The sequence below is a fragment of the Schistocerca gregaria genome, chromosome 7 (assembly GCF_023897955.1).
Source record: "Schistocerca gregaria isolate iqSchGreg1 chromosome 7, iqSchGreg1.2, whole genome shotgun sequence".
Taxonomy (NCBI): domain Eukaryota; kingdom Metazoa; phylum Arthropoda; class Insecta; order Orthoptera; family Acrididae; genus Schistocerca; species Schistocerca gregaria.
The window spans coordinates 468,297,666-468,318,371 of record NC_064926.1 but is presented as its reverse complement, the minus strand read 5'-3'; the positions used below and the strand labels follow the sequence as shown (position 1 = coordinate 468,318,371).

The 20,706-nt window shown below is 45.3% G+C and overlaps 1 protein-coding gene across 2 annotated transcripts in view; it reads left to right on the top strand.

Moving 5' to 3' along the window:
• Window positions 1-20,706, top strand: part of LOC126281583 (myosin light chain kinase, smooth muscle-like) — a 363,307-nt gene that overhangs the window by 3,784 nt on the left and 338,817 nt on the right. Inside the window, exon 1 of one of the 2 annotated variants that reach the window (XM_049980665.1) lies at window positions 18,125-18,233. The exons of the other annotated variant lie outside the window; for it this stretch is intronic. The gene's annotated coding sequence lies outside the window, so the exon portion shown is untranslated. Of the gene's footprint in view, window positions 1-18,124; window positions 18,234-20,706 lie in introns of those variants that run through there. 2 annotated transcript variants of the gene reach the window in all.

The window sequence follows — 20,706 nt, the reverse complement described above, 5'->3', positions numbered from 1 at the left end:
CCTACTCTTATGCACATTGTTGTCGAAAGTCAAACACAGTTCGAAAACAACATTAACATTCATAAGTGTAATACTGGAATGTTTTACACTATCCTTCACTCTTCCTTAGACACAGAAAAACGTGAGTTGTGGAAGGTCGGCGTGTTTTCACATTGGCTCATCGACCTACGTTAATTACGACTGCAGTGCACACGAAATCATCGAGATTGGGCCCTGCATCAACGGAAACGAGCCGTGTGGACGGATGAATCATGATTTTTGTCGCACTGGGTCGACGGTCTTGCCTGTATACGAGGGTAGTTTGACGAGCCTGGTAAATGTCCATGAAACAATGAAACATTTTTGTTGCGCCTTCATGGTTGGTAAGCTTGATTACTCCCAGAACCGTATAAAGAATTTCAGCACTGTACAGGATATACTTCATTGTTGACAGCCGTCTGAACTGGTTAGTGTGTTGTCTGCGATTGACAATGGAGAGAACCGAGTTTCCTGCTGTTATTAAACATTTTCAGTTGAAGTGTTGGACTACCGCACAAATCAAAACAGACCTGTATGAAGTTGAGGAGGACTCTTCATTATCATTGAAGACCATTTACTTTTGGATTAATGAATTTAAACGTGGTCGGACAAGCACCGAAGACAAAGCTCGCTCCAGTCATCCAACTGGTGTCACCACAAAGGAAACCATTGACAAAATCCAAGATACGGTAATGCAAGGCCGCCGAATAAATATTTGTGAGACTGCCGAGACTGTAGGCACCTCAAGTGACTAAATGGACAAATCTTGTGTGAAAGGTGGGTGCCGCGATTGCTCACAGCGTCTTGTGCATCCAGCAAAGCATTTAAACACTACACAATGTCTGGCGATGTCTAACACAATACGCATGACTTTCTGCGCAGATTTGTAACTGTTGATGAAAGCTGGCTCCACCACTATATATCAGAGTCAAAACAACGGACAAATACTGATGAAAGTGCACCGAAAAGGCAAAAATCACTTTGTCTGCTAGTAAGCTGCTGGTCACTCGTTTTTGGATTCCCACGGAATAATTCTCACAGATTACGTGAAAAAAAAGCAGAAATGTAAGAGGATCCTATTATGCCTCATTGTAGGATTGTTTGAAACTTGTGTTGGCTGAAAAAAGACCAAATTTGGCACACAAAAATGTGCTCTTTCACCAGGGTAATGCACCATCCTACACAGGCGATAACAATGACGAAAGTGCACGAATCTGACTTCTTCCATTTCCCTAACTTGATGCTTTGGTTTGCTGGAAAGAAATTTTCATCTAATGAGGAACTGATAGTTACAGTCGACGAGTATTTTGCAGAGTTTGACAGAGTGGAATAGAAAAGCTGGGGAATCACTGGACCAAGTGTATATCCGTCAAAGGAGAGTATGCAGAAAAGAAAGGTGAGTTGGTTATAAAACAAACATTTTTTCTTGATCTTTCACCAAACTTATCAAACCAGTCTTACACCTCCATCCAGGCGAACGGCTACTCGAAACATGCGCTGTGCAATGGCCACTGGCCTGCGGGGACAGTATTACGCTATGTGGGACATTGACCTGTGCTTTCATAGAATCTGTTGTAATAATCTAAGGCATCACGACAGCTGTGGACTACGTGTATATTATTGCGGACCATATGTTTCCCCCCAATACTTAATGTCTTCCCCAAAAAAAGATAGCATCTTTCATCAGGATAACTGCTGGCCGGAGTGGCCGAGCAGTTCTAGGCGCTACAGTCTGGAAGCGCGCGACCGCTACGGTCGCAGGTTCGAATCCTGCCTCGGGCATGGATGTGTGTGATGTCCTTAGGTTAGTTAGGTTTAAGTAGTTCTAAGTTCTAGGGGACTGATGACCTCAGAAGTAGAGTCCCATAGTGGCAGAGCCATTTGAACCCATCAGGGTAACTGTCCGTGTCACATTGCCAGACTCGAGCTAGAGTTGTTTGAAGATCAAGATAATGAACTCACGCTGATGTCTCTGCCACCAGATTTGCCTGATCTTAACCTGATAGCACCCATCTCGGACGCGATGTTTCGCCAGTTTCGTGCCCACAAACCGTAGTTTACGGGGACCTGTACATGGACATTTGATTCCGCATACGGCCGCCGTTTCAGATGTGGACACAATCTATTCCGTGCCAATAATGCTATTAAGCAGGTGATAATAGTGTTGTGGCTCATCAGTCTGTATCAGCGGGGGTAATTTTTTTTTTTGTCAAGACCCAATACTGACATTGTGAGGCAGCACCCTGGGCCACATGTGTGTCGCCCTGATTATTAATTCGTAACCTAATTCAATTTGTGTGTTATGAGGCCAGAAAAGGCCTTCAGTAGTAAGGACGCGATGAGTTGGCCACTTGCTCCAAACTACCGATCGTTAGAAGTCGGCACCACTCGGAACAGTGCGTCTGGACAGTTCTCCTAAGATTGCTGCCACCCACAGCGATCCCGAAGTTGTGAGGCTGCAATTACCTACACGGAGTGTAATTTGTGTGAGCAGACCATTAATTGAGCAAAAATAGCAATTGCACTTATGTTTACATGCATTACGCTATATTATACAGGATCACAAATGTTTACTATATTCACATGGAAACGATACAATTGGACAAAATACGTTAACTGTGTATTACACTACAGGCCATTAAAATTTCTACACCAAAAAGAAACGCAGATGGTAACGGGTATTCATTGGACAAATATATTATACTAGAACTGACATGTGATTACATTTTCACGAAATTTGGGAGCATAGATCCTGATAAATCAGTACCCTGAACAGCCACCTCTGGCCGTAATAACGGCCTTGATACGCCTGGGCATTGAGTCAAACAGAGCTTGGATGGCGTGTACAGGTACAGCTGCCAGTACAGCTTCAACACGGTACCACAGTTCATCAACAGTAGTGACTGGCATATTGTGACGAGCCAGTTGCTCGGCCACCACTGACCAGACGTTTTCAATTGGCGAGAGATCTGGATAATGTGCTGGCCAGGGCAGCAGTCGAACATTTACTGTATCCAGAATTGCCCGCACAGGACCTGCAACATGAGGTCGAGCATTATCCTGCTGAAATGTAGGGTTTCGCAGGGGTCGAATGAAGGATAGAGCCAAGGGTCATAAAACATCTGATATGTAACGTCCACTGTTGAAACTGCCGTCATTGCGAACAAGAGGTGACCGAGACGTGTAACCAATGGCACCCTGTACCATCACGCCAGGTGATACGCCAGTAAGGCGATGACGAATACACGCTTCCAATGTGCGTTCACTGCGATGTCGCCAAACAAGGATGCAACCATCATGATGCTGTAAACAGAACCTGGATTCACCCGAAAAAATGACGTATTTCCATTTGTGCACCCAGGTTCGTCGTCGAGTACACCATCGCAGGCGTTCCTGTCTGTGATGCAGCGTCAAGGGTAACCGCAGCCATGGTCTCCGAGCTGATAGTCCATGCTGCTGCAAACGTCGTCGAACTGTTCGTGCAGATGGTTGTTGTCATGCAAACGTCCCCATCTGTTGGCTCAGGGATCGAGACGTGGCTGCACGATCTGTTACGGCCATGCCGATAAGATGCCTGTCATCTAGACTGCTAGTGATACGTGGCCGTTGGGATCCAGTACGGCGTTCCGTATTACCCTCCTGAACCCACCGATTCCATATTCTGCTAACAGTCATTGGATCTCGACCAACGTGAGCAGCATTGTCGCGATACGATAAACCGCAATCGCGATAGGCTACAATCCGACCTTTATCAAAGTCGGAAACGTGATGGTACGCATTTCTCCTCCTTACAATAAGCATCACAACAACGTTTCACCAGGCAACGCTGGTCAACTGCTGCTTGTGTATGAGAAATCGGTTGGAAACTTTCCTCATGTCAGCACGCTTTAGGTGTCGCCACCGGTGCCAGCCGCGTGTGAATGCTCCGAAAAGCTAATCATTTGCATGTCACAGCATCTTCTTCCTGTCGGTTAAATTTCGCGTCTGTAGCACGTCATCTTCGTGATGTAGCAATTTTAATGGCCATCAGTGTATTTCAAAAATAATCGCCATAAGTGTTAATATATTTAGCCTACTGTGAGAGAAGATTGCCAGTGCCTTCCTGGAAAAATATCAGCAGTTGCCTGCCTAACCATGATAATACCCAGGCCGTGCCCCTCTTCGTCCGAAGAAAACCGACGGCAACGAATGCCTTTTTGCAGGGCTGCAAAAATATGGTAACTGCATGTGAAGAGATCGGGATTCTATGGAGCATATTTAATGTGTAACGGCTTCTCAGCGAAATTTCTGCAGCGTAGTCGTTATAATATGGCAATAAAATGCTTGGACATCTATTGGCTAGGTTGTTTACAGAACACTACAGAAGTTTCGCTGGGAACCCCTTACACATCCTCCATAAGGTCCCGATCTCACCCCATGCGATTTGCATTTTTATGGAGCCCTGAAGAAAGACATTCATGGCCGTCGCATTGTCCAGTTGCAATTAACCATTTCCGTCGGAATGCATAATGGACATGGATGGATTCAGGTGATCAGACGTGATGGTTACGTTTGGGTCACTTGTCAGAGTTGTATCTAGACGTATCAGGGGCGTTCCATATTACTCCAACTGCACACTCCCTACACTGTTACAGAGCCTCCACCACCTAGAACAGTAACCTGCTGGTATGCAGGATTCGTGAGGTTGTCTCCATATCCGAACACGTCTATCCGCTCGATACAATTTGAAACGAGTTTGGTCCCATCAGACAACATGTCTCCCGTCATCAACAATCCAACGTCGATGTTGACGGACGCAGGCGAGGTGTAAAGCTTGGTGTCGTGCAGTCAGCAAGGGTACACGAGTGGTCCTTCGGCTCCGAAAGTCCACATCGATAATGTTTCTCTGAATGGTTCGCACGCTCACAGTTGTTGGTCTCCCAACATTGAAATCTGCAGCAATTTGCGGAAGGGTTGCACTTCTGTCACGTTGAACGATTCTCTTCAGCTGTCGTTGGTCCCGTTCTTGCAGGATTATTTTTCGGCCACAGCGAGGTCGGAGATTCGATGTTTTACCGGATTACTGATATTCACGGTACATTCGTGAAACATTTGTACGGAAAGTCCTTACTTCATCGCTACCTCGGAGATGCTGTGTCCCATCTCTCGTGCGCCGACTATAACACACCATGTTCAAACTCACTTAAATCTTGATAACCTGCCATTGTAGCAGCAGTAACCGATCTAACAACTGCGCCACACATTTGTTGTTTTACTTGGGTGTTCCCGACCACAGCGCCGTATTCTACCTGTTTACATATCTCTGTATTTGAATACGCATGCCTATACCAGTATCTTTGGCACTTTAGTGTAATGACTATCCATAATGGTCAGCCGGTTATTAACATATGATGCGATGAAAGCCGGTCAGAATTTGAGACCACCTTTTAGGTGAAATACACTACTGGCTATTAAAATTGCTACACCACGAAGATGACATGCTACAGACGTGAAATTTAATCGTCAGGAAGAAGATGCTGTGATATGCAAATGAGTAGCTTTTCAGAGCATTCACCCAAGGTTGGCGCGGGTGGCGACACCTACAACATGCTGACATGAGGAAAGTTTCCAACCGATTTCTCATACTCAAACAGCAGTTGACCGGCGTTGCCTGGTGAAACGTTGTTGTGATGCCTCGTGTAAGGAGGCGAAATGCGTACCATCACGTTTCCAACTTTTATAAATGTCGGATTGTAGCCTATCGCGATTGCGGTTTATCGTATCGCGACATTGCTGCTCACGTTTGTCGAGATCCAATGACTGTGAGTAGAATATGGAAGCGATGGGTTCAAGAGGGTAAATCGGAACGCCGTGCTGGATCCCAATGGCCTCGTATCACTAGCATCTTATGCCCATGGCTGTAACGGATCGTGCAACCACGTCTCGATCCCTGAATCAACAGATGGGGACGTTTGCAAAACAACCATCTGACGAACAGTTCGACGACGTTCGCAGCAGCATGGGCTATCGCCTCGGAGACCATGGCTGCGGTTACCCTTGACGCTGCATCACAGACAGGAACGCCTGCGATGGTGTACTCAACGACGAACCTGGGTGCACGAATGGAAAAACGTCATTTTTTCGGATGAATACAGGTTCTGTTGACAGCATCATGATGGTCGCATCCGTGTTTGGCGACATCGCGATGAACGCACATTCGAAGCGTGTATTCGTCATCGCCATACTGGCGTGTCACCCGACGTGATGGTATGGGATGCCATTGGTTACACGTCTCGGTCAGCTATTGTTCACAATGACCGCACGTTGAACAGTGGACGTTACATTTCAGATGTGTTACGACCCGTGGCTCTACCCTTCATTCGATCCCTGCGAAACCCTACATTTCAGCAGGATAATGCACGACCGCATGTTGCAGGTCTTGTACAGGCTTTCTGGATACAGAAAATGTTCGACTGCTGCCCTAGCCAGCACATTCTCCAGACCTCTGACCAGCTGAAAACGTCTGGTCAATGGTGACCGAGCAACTGGGTCGTCACAATATGCCAGTCACTACTCTTGATGAACTGTGGTATCGTGTTGAAGCTGCATGTACAGCTGTACCTGTACATGCCATCCAAGCTCTGAGTCAATGCCCAGACGTATCAAGGCCGTTATTACGGCCAGAGGTGGTTGTTCTGGGTACTGATTTCTCAGGATCTATGCACCCAAATTTCGTGAAAATGTAATCACATGTCAGTTCTAGTATAATATATCTGTCCCAAGAAAACACGTTTATCATTTGCATTTCTTCTTGGTGTAGCAGTTTTAACGTCCAGTGGTGTAGTAGGCGCTGTGCCGTATATGGGGTGCAGCTCACTGCATCGTGGAGTAATTCCAGTAACAACCGCGAGACAATGGGGGCGGCGCGCTGCCCTTCTCGGGCCAGTGATCGGGTGCGCGGCCGGCTCGGCCCGTTTCCACACCTGGCGTCCCGACAGGCCCTTGACACGGATCGGCGGGACCTTGTGCGTTCCTGCCAGACCCGAGGGACCCTCAATCCCGATTGCCGTGTGGCAGTGGGCCGCCGCCAACAGTCTCGGCTACACCGGTAGCAGTGACTGCACTGTCCGCGCAACGGGCACGTCTTGCGAGAGACATCCCTCAAACAGCAGACAGACATACACTCGAAACTTCTGTGACGTAAGTACACAGCGTTTGCAACCATAGTCGTTCGCAAAGGTGGTCAAGAAATCTCGGGACGGACTTTACACCGAGGTGAGATATGTAGCATACTTCCTAATATCGCCGCGGACTTTCTCTTGCCCGCCCTACTGCAGCAACTCGAGGTGGTATGGACTCAACAAGTCATTGCAAGTCCCCTGCAGCCATGCTGACTTTACAGCCGTCCATCTCCGATGGTATTCATGCTGGGCTATCTGGATGGCAACATCATTCGCTCGACTTGTTGAGAATGTTCTCTAAAGCAGTTGCGAACAACTGTGGCCCATACGGCAAGAAAAAGGAATAAAAGTGAATCAGTGTCAATACTATCATCCTTCTTTACCTTCTCTACATTACTGCAGATGACGTGTCACTGAGCACATTTGTACTGTGCATGCAGTACACGTGAGGTGCCTAGTTGTTTCCACTGCCCTGTGTGGAATACATAAGTTTTTGTACACTTCACTAACCTGCTGTCTTCATGATGATGATGTCCCCAGTGCAGAAAACAGCACGCACGTCGTGGATTCTTTTTCTTGAGGCTGAAATTAACTTCGCAAGGAACTGCTGCTACGAATAAACTATAACTCATTTGGGATGCAACTCGCGTTTTTATTGATGTAGACAAGAGAAACTATTCTTGATCACAACGTATTGAACATATCTTTCCACAGTCATTGTATCTGGCTAAAATAACATGCAATACATCCTGCCACAGACAACATGTCTGTCTACAGGAACCGTCAGAACTGGAGAATAAAATTACATGGATCAAATACTACTATTACAAGCAACATGTCTGTACCTAGCGACTGTCGGAACTGTAGTAAATAAAGTTGCATGAAACAAGTACGGCTATAACAGACAACATGTCTGTCTATTGGAACGGTCAGAACTGGAGAACCGGACTGGCCGAGACACTTCGCGCGCCAAGCCAGCGAGGCGTGATCCGAACGCTACCGAAGTGCATCGGCAGTAATATCGTCAGCCTTTTGTTTTACTAATACTTTGATTTTCATGATTTTGAAATGACTGATTGATAGCTGGCTGTTGAAAGATGTTTATTTAAAAAAATGAAGTAATTTGGATGACAGGTTTAATTAAGAATAGTAACTAAAGTTTAGCGTTTAGGCTAAACTTTAGTTAGAACACAGCAGCCAATTACATAGCAGTAGCATGATGCAGGCGGTCTTTCTCACGGGGATGGTACCGAATCTAACATCTGTCACCGGTACCTCATCCCACATTGCGTCATCTCTATGCTTCTTGCTTCTCCACTGCCCTGGGAATAGCTTCCTGGAGCCTAATATCATGGATAAGCCAGAAATGTTACACCCAGTGACATAAAGCATTGTCATCCATAAAAATTCCATCGTTTTTTGGGAACATAAAATCCATGAGTGGGTGCAAATGGTCTCCAAGTAGCCGAACTTAACCATTTCCAGTCAATGATCTATGTAAACACAGCCCACACCAGCTTGCACAGTGCCTTGTTGACAACTTACGTTTAAAAAAAATGGTTAAAATGGCTATAAGCCCTATGGGACTTAACATCTGAGCTCATCAGTCCCGTAGACATAGAACTACTTAAAGCTAACTAACTTAAGGACAACACACACATCCATGTCCGAGGCAGGATTCGAACCTGTGACCGAAGCAGCAGCGCTGTTCAGGGCTGAAACGCCTAGAACCGCTCGGCCACGGCGGCCGATGACAAGTTGGGTCCATGGCGTCGTGGGGCCTGCGCCACACTCGAGCCCTACCATCAGCTCTTACCAACTGAAATCTGGACTCATCTGACCAGGTCACGATTTTCCAGTCTTCTAGAGTCCAACCCATTTGGTCAGAAGCCCAGTAGAGGCGCAGCAGGCGATGTCGTGCTGTTAGGAGACGCACTTGCGTTGGTCTTCTTGTGCTATAACCCATTAACACCAAATTTCGCCGCACTGTTCTAACGGATATCTTCGTCGTATGTCACACATTAATTTCTGCGGTAATTTCACACAGTGTTGTTTGTCTGTTAGCACTGACAATTCTACGCAAACGCCGCTGCTGTCGGTCGCTAAGTGAAGGCCGTCGGCCACTGCGTTGTCCGTGGTGAGAAGTAATTCCTCAGATCTGGTATTCTCGGCATACTCTTGACACTGTTTACCTCGTAATATTGAATTCCCTAACGATTTCGGAAATGGAACTTTCTAGCTCCAACTACACTTCCGCGTTAGGAGTCCATTGACTCCAATCGTGCGACCGTAATCACGTCGAAAACATGAATCACCTGAGTACAAATGACAGCATCGTCAATGCACTGCTCTTTTATACCTTGTGTATGTGGCAGTACCGCCATCTGTATATGTGCATATCGCTATCCCGTGACTTTGTCACTTAAATGTATTACAAAGTTCAGAAAAATGTCGTCATTTTGAAACACAACTGGCTTTGTTTATACGAAGTACTGAATGTTATCGACAAGGTATCTCATATTGATTCCATGTTTCTAGATTTCCTGAAGGCTTTTGTTAGTGTTCGTCACAAGCGACTTCTAATCTGATTACGTGCCTATGGAGTTTCGTCTCAAGTTGTGTCGCTGAACTTCCTGTCAGAAAGGTCACAGTTCGTAGCAGTTGACGGAAAGTCACCGAGAGAAACAAAATTGACGTCTGGCGTTTCTCAAGAAAGTGTTACAAGGCTTCTGCTGTTCCTTATCTATAGAGGGAGTCTCTTCTGAGAGGAATCAGACGCGTTTTCTCTGATGTTCCGGCAGATATTTTCGATTTATGGATTAGTCTTTGCGCCGCGAAAAGATGAAGATGTACATTTTCGATTTCGTTTTTTCATTATGTAGCTGGAGTCAGCCCAAACAGTTATTGCTCGACGAGTCTTTGATGTGACGCGCAGTGTCCAGCAGGAAACGTCGGTTTGTCTCCCCCCCCTCCGCCCCTCCCACCAAACAATTAGTAAAACGGAATTTTACGTACTCATTCGATAGAGCGTTCCCAAATTAATCTAGCCCGATATTCGTTTTATCGATGAGTATTAAGAGGGACTGTGAAATACGAAGGATAGACAGCAGTCTAGCAGCGACTCAACATGTCAGTAGCGCTGAATGCTTGGCGAGAGCAGCCAGTCCGGGCCAGGGAGGTGCTGTCGCTGCTGGAATACTGACTATTCTGCGAGTTTTATTCTTCCTGTTTACAGGTACCAAATGGTTCAAATGGTTCTGAGCACTATGGGACTTAACATCTGTGGTCATCAGTCCCCTAGAGCTTAGAACTACTTAAACCTAACTAACCTAAGGACATCACACACATTCATGCCCGAGGCAGGATTCGAACCTGCGACAGTAGCTGTCACGCGGTTCCGGACTGAGCGCCTAGAACCGCTACACCACCGCGGCCGACGTTTACAGGTATCGATAAGACAGATATCGCACTAGGCTAATCTGGGACCGATCTATCGAACTGGCACATAAAAGTCTGCTTAAAAAATCATTTAATTTCTAATGGAAAAAAAACCGGCACTTTTCGTCGGTGCTGGGCGCTTTATGATAGACGTGATTATCAAGATTTCGGACGACACCAAGAAATTGCAAATATCTGACGAAACGAAACACTAGAGAAAATGCGCCTGACGACCCGTAGGAGAACACTCGGTATGAACGACATAGGAAACAATCTGAACAGCCCTCTTAGGTTGTTTTGCAGTTGGTGCTGACGTTTATCGTCAAGTACAGTTATCAGAACGTCAAAAGCAACTACAAAATGGTATAGACAAGATGGTGCGAAAAGTGGCAACTGACTCTAAACAATAAAATGTGTGGAGTCCCTTACATGATTACTACAAGGAATCAGGTCAATTTCGGTTACACGATAAATCAAACAAATCTAAAACTCGTCGACTCACCTAAATACCTTGGGATTACAGTAACGAATAACTTAAACTGGAAATATCACATAGAAAATGTTACGGGATGCTGAACAAAAGACTGCGTTTTATTGGCAAAATGGCTCTGACACTATGGGACTTAACATCTGTGGTCATTAGTCCCCTAGAACTTAGAACTACTTACACCTAAGTAACCTAAGGACATCACACACATCCAAGCCCGAGGCAAGAATCGAACCTGCGACTGTAGCAGTCGCGCGGTTCCGGACTGAGCGTCTAGAACCGCGAGACCACGATTTATTGGCAGATCACTTAGATGACGCAACAAATCTACGGAAGAGATTGCCCTCAACTACAATTGTCCGTCCTCTTCTGAAGTACTGCAGCGCGGTATGGGACCCATAACACATAAGGCTGATGGAAGACAACGAATAAGTTCAAAGGAGGGCAGCCACTTTTTGTATTATCGTGAAATAAGGGACAGAATGTCACGAATATAATACGCGAATTGGAGTGGCAATTATTTGTTATTGCGTCAAGATCTTATAACGAAATTGCCATCACGAACCGTGTTCTCCGCATGCCGAAATGGACCAAATGGCTCTGAGCACTATGGGACTTAACATCTGTGGTCATCAATCCCCTAGAACTTAGAACTACTTAAACCTAACTAACCTAAGGACATCACACACATCCATGCCCGAGGCAGGATTCGAACCTGCGACCGTAGCGGTCGCACGGTTCCGGGCTGAAGCGTCTAGAGGCGCTTGGCCAACGCGGCCGGTACGCCGAAATATTTTGTTGACTCCCACCTACATAGGAAACAAAGGCGTTTCTCATTACAGCGAGATCTTATCACGGAATTTCCGTCACAAACTGTATACTCCGCGTGCCGAAATGCTTTGACGGCTCCCACCTACACAGCAAGAAATGAGCATCATGATAAAATGAGAGAAATCAGATGTCGCACGGAAAGGTAACGTCTTCGCTTTTCTCGCGTCCTATTCGAGAGGAGAATGGTAGAGAAATAGTCTGAAAGTGATTCAATGAACCCTCTGCCAGGAACTTCAGTGTGAACTGCAGGATGTTCATGTTGATACAAACGAAAATTCTCGTACATTTCTAGCAATGATTATCACCAAACTTACTAAATCTGCAATTTACTAATTATTCACTCTAAAGACACTCTTGCCATGGTGGGGTAGCTGCACCGACAGAAATCGAATGGCTTCGGTCTGTACCGACAACTTTCCCGGCGCAGGCGATCTACTCAGCCTTAGCTATCAGACGGCATTGTATTCAGTGTCTGTGTATGCTTACAAATAAAAAAAGCACGTACACGCGGAATTAAAGATCAAAGAACTGTTATATGTAACTAAGTTTGAAATGGTTTAAACTTATGTATGTGTTGAATGAAGATATCCTTTGCACACAGTATTCAAAGCTTAGATTGATAGCGAGAGGAAGCAGTTGAATATCTGTTCAAAGTCAGGCACCGTCTTCCGACTTTTATCGAAACAGCTACTCCCGAAAGCCACCTCACTGAAAGTCTTCCTAGAACAAACGATTAATACAACTGCTGGACGTACCATAGTATGGCGAGAGATTAGAACACATAATGCGCCCTGGAATATTATCGAACATGGTCGTTTTGGTGGACCAGGTTATGGTGCGGGGAGGCATAGCGTAGCATGGACGTACTGACGTCCAAATATTTAAACACGTACACTCATTAGTCAGCGTTATTGTGACAGCGTACTCCTTCCCCGTGGCGTTCTCTTCAGGGGTATATTCGACCCTAACTTCATTTTTATGGATGGCAGTTCGCTATCTCATCTAATAGCACAGGTGAAGGTGGTCTTGGAAAGAGAGGATATTTGGTGGATAGAGTGGTCTGCCCCTTCCGATGACTTAAATCCCATCGATAACGTGTGGTCGGTGTTGGGAGACGTATTTCAGAACGTCTACTTTCACCGACGACCATACAGCAGTTGCCACTGCGCTGATGGAGAAGTGGAAGCCCACCACAAGAAGTCCCTACTAACCTTCTGGCCATGGTGGAAGCAGGTTACAGAGCTTGCAATGTCTGCGGCGGTGATCACATACCCTATTAAAAAAAAACCATGTCCCGCCTTTTGTATCATCCGGGGGACCACCATAAATAGCGAAGATTTCAATGCAATTACTGTCTTTGAATAAAAGTGTTATCTCTTTTCGTCTCACTGCGCAACTGTTTCAGTTACCTTTTGCATTATAATGTAGTAGTTCCTTCTATGTATAGTCCAAGTTCCATCGAGCTACGTGACTTAGAAGTGAAACATCATGCGAAACTTACTTTCGTGCTTAAGTTTTGCACACCAGTGTATAATTATTGGCACTCATTGCTGAGCTTATTACGTGCCAGAATGATGTGGCTATTTGGAAAGCTTCCTCGGAACAACAGAAATCGCCCTTGAGGCGATATGGACGTCATGAGGGGTCAAACAATGGAAAATTTTTTATTCAGTGAAATTCTGTGATTCTTCTCGTTTCTAACAATACATACTTTATGTATAGTAGCTCATCATTTTCGTATTTAAATGCCTTACTATAGCAGTTGCGGTTTGTGAATGCCTAGCTGTGACACTACTGTCAAACATAAAACCTTCTCTAAATTGTCTAGTTATTTAATTTTGGCCCTGCTATTTCCGTAGCAACTCCTTTGTATAATACACATGAAAAAATTATCGACCTTTTTACGAGCAGGGACTTGTTGTAATCTATCTTTCTGTCGATACCCGAAAGAAAGCATCAATAGTTGCATTTAGGAACGCTTGTTGGTATGTCAGCTTTTCAGATTGGTGTGATGGGCGCCACAATATATTTTAATGATGGAGTAACAAACAGATTAAAAACTATGAGCAGACTAGACATAAAAACGGGACAACATAGAAAGTGGGCTGCTACGAGTGGACAGGCAATGTACCGCTGAAGCATAAAAGACTGCTGAAAGCACGACAAAGTACGCCACAATGACAAAGGAAAGAAATAAAACTAAAGAAGATGGAAAGGATACGCAGAATCAACAATATGATGGAGCTTGAATACTGTGACATGTTACCACTGAGCCGCGCGGGATTAGCCGAGCGGGCTGAGGCGCTGCAGTCATGGACTGTGCGGCTGGTCCCGGCGTAGGTTCGAGTCCTCCCTCGGGCATGGGTGTGTGTGTTTGTCCTTAGGATAATTTAGGTTAAGTAGTGTGTAAGCTTAGGGACAGATGACTTTAACAGTTCAGTCCCATAAGATTTCACAAACTTTTTTTGTTACCACTGAGAAGAAAATGACATGCAAATCTTTAGTTTCAGCTTCCTGTAATCAACGTTTTTGCATACTTAGGTGTCATTACTTCACCCATTACTACCCGGTTTACTGTTTCAGTAAGCTTATATTTAAAAGAACAAAAAATTTTGACCTCTTATTTTGAGTATTGTGGGAGTGTAGTACACTCAAATAAAAAGTATACGTAATTCAAATAGTACACTGAAGCGCCAAAGGAATTGGTATAGGCATGCGTTCTCAAATACAGAGATATGTAAATAGGCAGAATACGGCGTTGCGGTCGGAAACGCCTGTACAAGACAACAAGAGTCTGGCGCAGTTGTTAGATCGGTTACTGCTGCTACAATGGCAAGTTATCAAGATTTGAGTGAGTTTGAACGTGGCATTATAGTCGGTACACGAGCGATGGGGCACAGCATCTCCGAGGTAGTGATGAAGTGGGGATTTTCCGTTCGACCATTGCACGAGTGTACTGTGATATCAGGAATCTGGTAAAACATCGAATCTCGCTTCGGTCGGGAAAAGATCCTGCAAGAACTGGATTAACGACGATTGAAAAGAATCGTTCAACGTGGCAGAAGTGCAGTCCTTCACTGCGGACCATCAACAGGTGTCAGCGTGCGAACCATTCAACGAAACATCATCGATACTGTCTTTCGGAGACGAAGGACCACTCATATGACTGCACGACATAAAGCTTTACGCCTAGCCTGGGCCCGTCAACACCGACACTGGACTGCTGATGACTGCAAACTTGTTGCCTAGTCGGATGATTCTTGTTTCAAATTGTATCGGGCGGATATACATGTACGGGTATGGAGACAACCTCATGAATCAATGGACCCTGCATGTCAGCATGGGACTGTTTAAGGTGGTGGTGGCTATGCAATAGTGTGGGGCGTGTGCAGTTGGAGTGACATGGGATCCTGATACGGCTCTGACATTTGACACGTACGTAAGCATCCTACCTAATCACCTGCATCCAGCCATGTCCATTCTGCATTCCGACGGACTTGGGCAATTCCAGCAGGACAATGCGACACCCCACACATCCTAAATTCCTACAGAGTGACTCCAGGAACGTTCTTTGAGTTCAAACATTTCCACTGGCAGCCAAACTCCAGAGATATGAACGTTATTGAGCATATCTGGGATGCCTTTCAACGTGCTGTTCAGAAGAGATCTCCACCCTCTGGTACGCTTACGAACGTATGGAGAGCCCTGCAGGATTCATGGTGACAGTTCCCTCCACCACTACTTCAGACACTAGTCCAGTCCGTGCCACGTCGTGTTGCGGCGCTTTTGTGTGCTCGCGGGGGTCCTACTCGATATTAGGCAGGTGTACCAGTTTCTTTGGTTTTTCAGTTGTAGCAGTTTTACAATACGTAGATGGAGCATGCAGATCGTGCGTGGCAGTATAAGTCAATGTTCAGTTGCATTCATCTGTCTTTAAATACTGATATAGTCCTAAATCCAGTGAAAGATGACCAACATCACTTGTGGATGTCCATTTTGGATCTTCCTGGCGGCGACTGTAGACAAGTCGTGAGACACTAACTGAAACACTATCCTGATATTTTCTTGAGGTTGGAGATGGATGGATATCCACTTGGCAATTATTTGTATGATGTAAGGCATGTGCGTAACTTAGTTCGTGCCTCGTGCACGCTCAATGGAAACTGACATGAACGATGTTGCGCCTGAATTGTAGGCAGTTCGCCGCTCTTCTCTGTAGTCTGTGACCGTATCTTCTGGATGGCACAGCCGATACTATATCTGAATTGAGTAGATGATCTCGTTGCTAAACGTACTCGTGTCCCATCGGGACTGTGCGTGAGTTCTGAGGAAGAATAAAAGGAAACAGTGGACACAAGCCTCAGAGCTTATCACATTATATTTTTTATGTGTGTAGACAGAAGCGGCGAGTAAAAAATTAATACCAAGGCCGGGAATCGAAGCCGGGTCTCCCGCTTTCTAGGTAGGTACGTTAGCCATTAAGCCACAGCGATTCATACAACTGCACGGATTACCCTAGCATGCCTCCCTCTTCGATCCAAATTCTCACTGCCGCCACAGTCTACTTTAAATTCCTCCTTATACACGAACAAAATTGCCGAGCTGTGAAGTAGCATTTCAGCATCGGACGCAAGAGCGGGATCTAGTCTGAAAGCCAGGTGCAGGTACGTATGCAGATGAAATGACACAATTTCAGAGACTTTACTGGCCTCATACAGGTACGTCTCTGAAACTGTGTCATTTCATTTGTGTTACATTATACTTAACTTCAGTATAATGACTCCGTGATGAATTCCGGATACAAGTCCGTCACAATGTTGGGACAAGTCAAAGACTTCAATTGTTCACAATGAAGACGAACTTGTGGCCGGCCAATGGGGTACTGTCAAACCGCATGTTGTGCAGTGGAGACCGATCGTGCAAGAACGGGACCAACGACGACTGAAGAGAATCGTTCAACGTGACAGAAGTGCAACGCTTCCGAAAATTGCTGCAGATTTCAATGTTGGCCCATCAAGGAGTATCAGCGTGCGAACCATTCAACGAAACATCGTTGATATGGGCTTTCGGAGCCGAAGGACCACTCGTGTACCCTTGATGACTGCACTACACAAGCTTTACGCCTTGCCCGGGCCCGTCAACACCGACATCGGACTGCTGATGACTGGAATCATGTTACCTGGTCGGACGAGTCTCGTTTCAAATTGTATTGAGCGGATGGACGTGTACGGGTATGGAGACAACTTCATGAATCCATGGACTCTGCATGTCAGCAGGGAATTGTGCATGCTGGTGGAGGCTCTGTAATGGTGTGGTGTGTGTGCAGATGGAGTCATATGGGGCCCCTGATACGTTTAGATACGACTCTCACAGGTGACACGTACGTAAGCATAAATTCATGCGCTTTCTGCATTCCGATGGACTTGGGAAATTCCTGCAGAGCAACGCAGCACCCCACAGCTTCAACAGTTGCTACAGGATGGCCATAGCAACACTCTTCTGCGTTTAAACACTTCCATTGGCCACCTAACTCCTCAAACATGAACGTTATTGAACATATCTGGGATGCCATGCAACGTGCTGTTCAGAAGAGAACTCCACCCCCTCCCATTTATGGACAGCCCTGCAGGATTCATGACTACATTTCCCCCGAGCACTGCTTCAGACATTATTCAAGCCCATGCCACGTCATGCTGCGGCAATTCGCTCGAGGGAGGCCTACACTATATTAGGCAGGTGTACCAGTTCCTTTGCCTCTTCAGCGTATGCTAGTCAGCCTAGCACTGAAACAACCGCTGACGCTCCAGGTAAGCTGAGCTTCACATATAATCACTCGCTACATAAAACCGAGAAGTGCTACTCGCGCTCGCATCAAGAAAACGCTTTTCTGGCCTCTAGAACTGAGATAATGACACGAAGTATTATACATGAGCCAACGACTAGTTTTAAACAATATCCCGAAAAAGCACACGTATACCTATCGACACTTCTTCCGGGAAATGGCTCGATTGTGAAACGGCTGAGGTGGTCACGCTGGCGTGAGTGGTCGGCGTATGAAGGTGAAGTCTCGTGGCTCCTGGGCAGGCAGGTGTGTGCGCGGCGCAGGCGGTATTAATAGTCCGCGGCAGGCCGGCCATGTTGCGAGCAGCGCCGCGGCGGGGGTTGGTGCCGCCGCCGCCTCCTCTAGGTCCGTAGCAGCGCCAGTCGGCGGCTTCCCGGTGTCACCGTCTCCAGCTACCGCCTCAGCCGCAGGACAGGCAACGCGCAGCTGCCACCGCCGCCGCGTCGCTGCGAAACAAGTGAGTGTCGCTCTCGCGGCAATGTACCGGCCGCTCCGCTGCTGCTGCTGCTTCCGCTGCGAGCCTGTGCCGTACGTGTTCCTGTCCCAGAGCGGTCACCTAGGACGAGTGAGTGGAAGAGGGCGTCGTTGTTGTTGGTGTTGACGATACGATAACGAGTTTCGATTACGATTGTGGCGGATAGGAATGGGAGGAAGCTGGAAGTGTAGTCCGCAAATAGACTGTGGAATGTGCCAAGGGAATCGACGTCAGAAACTTTAGACGCGTGGGAAGAAGGCAAAAAAAAGGGAGCTTGTGGACGTCTAGCAGCGTCAGTTGTGAATCGTTACAGGATTACTTTCAGCCTACGGAGGTAATCAGCGGAATGATGAGTGGTAATCAGGTGCGAATTCATGGTTCAGTTCTAAGAGGGAGGGGGTGGTTGACACTTTGTTACTGTCTCTCCTCTCCCCCAAGTATAATTTGCCGTCACGATCATTTTTACGTACCAGAGACGTCGACAATTTTGACACTTATGGCGATGGTCTCGCAGATAGCTGCCATTATCTGTGGACTAACTAAAATATATGTTTTCTTTTTAAGTTATAATTCGCGTGTATAGATAAGTAGTTGTAATTTCAAAACGTATATAGGTTAATTTGACTTTCCACTTTAAATGCACATTTTTGGTATTGTTAGTGTTAAATCTTGAATACATAGATGAAATCTCAATTTAACAGCAATCGTCACAGAAAAAAATTGAAAAGGAATTCCAGTTTTGAAATATGTAAACAAGCACGTAATCTTTGTGTTTATATTCCTTCTACAACCAATTTTTTATTTACATCTGAAGAACCGCACAAAACACAAGATCAAAGCAAAATTTTACATTCCTAGAGGAGTGGAATTGCGATGTAGATTGAAACATTGCATTCACTGGACTCTTATGCCCGTATTTATTTCCTGACCTACATCAAAGAAAATCTTTATAAAAGCACAACCCGTACGACAAATGTACGTAGCACCTAATTTTCAAATAAAGTCCAAAAGTACTACAAATTTCAAATACCGTGTAATCTGAATTGTCATCAAATATTTCGTTTCCGTCATCTGTGAATTTGTCAAGGAATTTGTAAATCATTTTCTCCAAAGGTTTCTCCTTCTCCTCTTCATTGCGTATTTTGAACACAAAACCAGGCTAAAAGTACACAAAGCCTACGAAACTGAGACACCGAATGCCTACGAAGCAAATGAAAATAACGAAGTTTCAAAAACGATGAATTGCTCAAATGATACCGCTACTGTCACCTACGAAGCATGGAGGCATCACGCATGATTCCGGGACCCGTAAAAATACGTTCAACACCGCATAAAATCTTCGTAAATAGCGTGACGTAATATTACGTCCTCCGCACGTTCCCATTTCCGACAACCGCCTTAATATTACGTCAGCCGCACGCTGTAAGTGTCAGAAGTAGTAATAGTGGTAATAATAATAATAATAAAATATTCGTATAAAATGTTTTAATACCTCATAATAAATTGTTCTTCTTCTCTCACTTTTCTCACTACAGGTTAGTCGTTTTCTCCTTCCAGTAGTCTCCGTTACTCAAATCGAAAGCTGTTTTAGTTCTTCCCGGGTACCAAATTAACACCTTCTTAGGCCACCTGTCATTGCCCATTCTTTTATCATGCCCAAACCACTGCATACTTTGGTTCCAGCATTTACTCGTTATGGACTGTGCAGCTTCCATTTGTTCCAATATTTTAAGTGTTTTGATTTTATCTTGGCGGTTGATCAGTAGATACTTTCTCATAAAATCTAAATCCGCTGTCCTGATCTTGTACCTTCTTTTATCCGTAAGCGGCCACATTTCTGCAGAGAAAGTAACTATATTCTCGATGAGACTAAGGAATATCCGTTTCTTAGTTTGTTGAATTATACTATTGTTCCCAATCAGTCCATGCAGGGACTTCATAGTTACTTTGGTCTTAATATCTCCGTCGCAGGTTTCGCCACTGGATATAATACAAACTAAATATTTAAAATTATCACATTTTTTATCTTCCACTCTTCTAGAATTAATTCTTCCGTTTCTTGTTTGCCAATAAATATGCACTCTGTCTTGTTGAAGTTACGTTTGAGACCCCATCTTGGGTATTCCTTCTTGAATTTATCAAACATATGTCCTGTATCTTGTCCAGTGTTTGCGAAAATTTTCTACTTATCTGCGAAAAGTAGTGAATGCATTCTGTCCTATTCAGTTAACATACCCACTCCAGAACAATTTTTGCACCATGTCTCCAGTGCTTGTCCTATGTATATATAAGAAAGTAAAGAGAATAGACCGCAACGATGCTTATGACCTTTGGTGGTTTTCAAGCTTTCTATTATTCTGTTTCCCATCTTGATTTTTGGTCCTGTCTCCTTACACAATTCTGTAACTAAATTAATCCATTTATCACGTATCTTCTGTCTCTTCATGGCAGCTGC